Source organism: Hypanus sabinus, chromosome 31 (assembly GCF_030144855.1).
Source record: "Hypanus sabinus isolate sHypSab1 chromosome 31, sHypSab1.hap1, whole genome shotgun sequence".
NCBI lineage: Eukaryota > Metazoa > Chordata > Chondrichthyes > Myliobatiformes > Dasyatidae > Hypanus > Hypanus sabinus.
Window position 1 is genome coordinate 11831457 of NC_082736.1, and position 2901 is coordinate 11834357.

At 52.7% G+C, this 2901-nt stretch overlaps 1 non-coding gene across 1 annotated transcript; it reads right to left on the reverse strand.

Moving 5' to 3' along the window:
• Nucleotides 1-352: 352 nt before the first annotated feature.
• On the reverse strand, nucleotides 353-424 carry trnam-cau (transfer RNA methionine (anticodon CAU)). The gene has a single exon. It is a non-coding gene; the product is annotated as a tRNA-Met (tRNA).
• Nucleotides 425-2901: the final 2477 nt, after the last annotated feature.

A 2901-nucleotide genomic window follows, 5' to 3' on the forward strand; every position in this document is an offset into this window, starting at 1 on the left:
GCTGGAAATCCAAGCAACTTCAACAATATGCTGGAGGAACTCAGCAGGCCAGGCTGCTTCGTGATCCTGAAGAAGGGTTTCGGTATGAAAAATCGACTTTGGAATAGATGCTGCTGCACATTTTCTCTTGTACGAGAGAAAATATACTAGTAGATCAGTAGCGTCTCTGGGTGGGCTCGAACCACCAACCTTTTAGTTAACAGCCGAACGCGTCACCGATTGCGCCATAGAGACAAGTATTTAAAAGAGTACGAATAAATGACAAATTTCAATTCAAATGTGATTTTTTTGGGACAGCTGCGCAGTGTTTTAAAAAACAAAGTTGAATACTTGCTGCCGACAACAGAGAATATAGCAGAGGATGGTTTCGATCCATCGACCTCTGGGTTATGGGCCCAGCACGCTTCCGCTGCGCCACTCTGCTACAGGAAGTATAATCAATGTTGAGCTGTGAATGCTGCGCTTTTTTGTGTGTATGCATGCGTTTATGTCTGTATCTGTATCTGTGCATGTCAAAGTCTGGGTATGTACCTCTGTCTGTACTTGTCTGGGTCTGCTTCTGAGTCTGTATATATCTGGGTCCATTCCATCTTTTTTTCCCCTTTCATATCCACGTACCTCTGTTTCTCCTCTTTCTCGTTTTCTCCACCTTCCCTACTCTCTGACCCACCCAGTTATTAACACTGTGCCGTTTATGCTCTATCCGTCTTGCACTTCGTTACCGATATTTCCCCACTGAAATGCGTTTTACATTATTTAAATGTCCAGACGGACAGTCTAGCGGTGCCCGATCTCCGCCCCGTCGTACAAAAACGAACTTACAGTTTCGCAGGTCTTTGGTACGCAGCTGGGGTTCTGCCCGTGCTGCGACGTGGGTATGGAGGCCAGGTTACCGAGCTTCTAGCGAAGTCTGCCCAGGACTGGCACACCTGGAGTATTGTGTACAGTTTTGGTATCCAGGGTTAAGGAAGCAATTGCTGGCTGTAGAGGAAGTACAGCGGAGATTCACGAGGTTAATTCCTGGGATATCCGGAGTGTCCTACGCAGAGAGGTTAGAGAGACTGGGCTTGTACACGCTTGAATTAAGGAGACTGAGAGGGGATCTGATTGCAACATCTAAAATTATTAAGGAATTGGACAGGATAGAGGCAGGAAATATGTTCCAGCTGCTGGGAGAGTCCAGTACCAGAGGGCATGGCTTGAGAATAAGGGGTCGGTCATTTAGGACAGAGTTAAGGAAGAACTCCTGGTCCCAGAGAGTTGTGGGGGTCTGGAATGCATTGCTTTGGAAGGCAATGGAGGCCAATTCTCTGGATGCTTTCAAAAAGGAGCCAGATAGGTATCTTATGGATAGGAGAATCAAGGGATATGGGGAGAAGACAGGAATCGGGTTTTGATAGCAGATGATCAGCCATGATCTCACAAAGGCGGAGCAGGCTCGAATGGCCGAATGGTCTACTTCTGCACCTATTGTCTATTGTCTATTGACTGCTGCAGGTCCTTCCTCTTGCTCCCTTGAGGCTGGTATGAACACCAGGGGTGCGCCGTACACCAACTCGACCGACGAGGTGTGCAGATCTTCTTTCGGGGCCGTGCGGATTCCGAGCAGGACCCAGGGAAGCTCGTCCACCCAGTTAGGCCCTTTGAGGCGGGCCATGGCAGCCGACTTCATGTGACGGTGGAAACGCTCCACCAGTCCGTTCGACTGTGGGTGGTAGGCAGTTGTCTGGTGTAGCTGTGTCCCCAAAAGGCTGGCCATAGCTGACCACAGGCTGGAGATTAACTTGGCGCCTCTGTCGGAGGAAATGTGGGCCTGTACACAAAAGAGAAATACCCAGGTGGCGATCAGTGCCCGGGCGCAAGATTCGGAGGTGGTTTCGGTGAGCGGGACCGACTCTGGCCATCTTGTGAACTGGTCCACGATAGTCAGGAGGTGCCACGCTCCTCGCGACACTGGCAGGGGCCCACGATATCCAGATGAATGCGGTGGATACGCCGGTGGAACTGTTGCGTCAGCGCCTTGGTGTGCCGCTGTACCTTGGCTGTTTGGCAGTGCATGCACGTTTTGGCCCATTCACTGACCTGCTTGCGGAGTACGTGCCAAATGAACCTGCTGGAAACCATCCGGACGGTTGTACTGATGCAGGGGTGCGCTAAGTTGTGAATGGAATAGAAAACGCGCCGCCACCAGGCTGCCGTGACGACGGGACGGGGTTGGCCGGTGGTGACGTCACAGAGTAGGGTCCTCTCACCTGGGCCTACGGGGAGGACCTGGAGCTGCAAACCGGAGAATGCGGTTCTGTAACTAGGGATCTCCTCGTCTGCCTGCTGCGCCTCCGCCAGTGCTTCATAGTCTACCCTTTGGGACAGGTCGAGGATGTTAGGGCGGGAAAAGGCGTCCGCCACGACATTGTCCTTTCCCGAGACATGACGGACATCCGTCGTGTATTCCGAGATGTAGGGCAGATGTCGCTGCTGGCGGGACGACCAGAGGTCGGATGCCTTCGTGAACGCAAAGGTAAGTGGTTTGTGGTCCGTGAACGCGATGAAGGGCCTACCTTCCAAGAAGTACCTGAAATGCCGGATTGCCAGGTATAGCGCGGGTGGTCGCAGGTGTATGCTGAAAAACGCCAGGGGTTGCCAGCGACCCTCGATGAGTTGCTCCAGCACCCCACCGACTGCCGTGTTAGATGCGTCCACTGTGAGGGCGGTAGGGACGTCCGTTCTGGGGTGCACGAGCATCGCGGCGTTTGCTAAGGCTTCTTTAGTTTTAATGAAAGCGGCGGCAGACTCCTCGTCCCAGGTAATGTCCTTGGCCTTACCTGACAACGGGGCGAACAGGGGGCGCATGATTCGGGCAGCTGAAGGGAGGAAGCGGTGGTAGAAATTCACCATACCCAC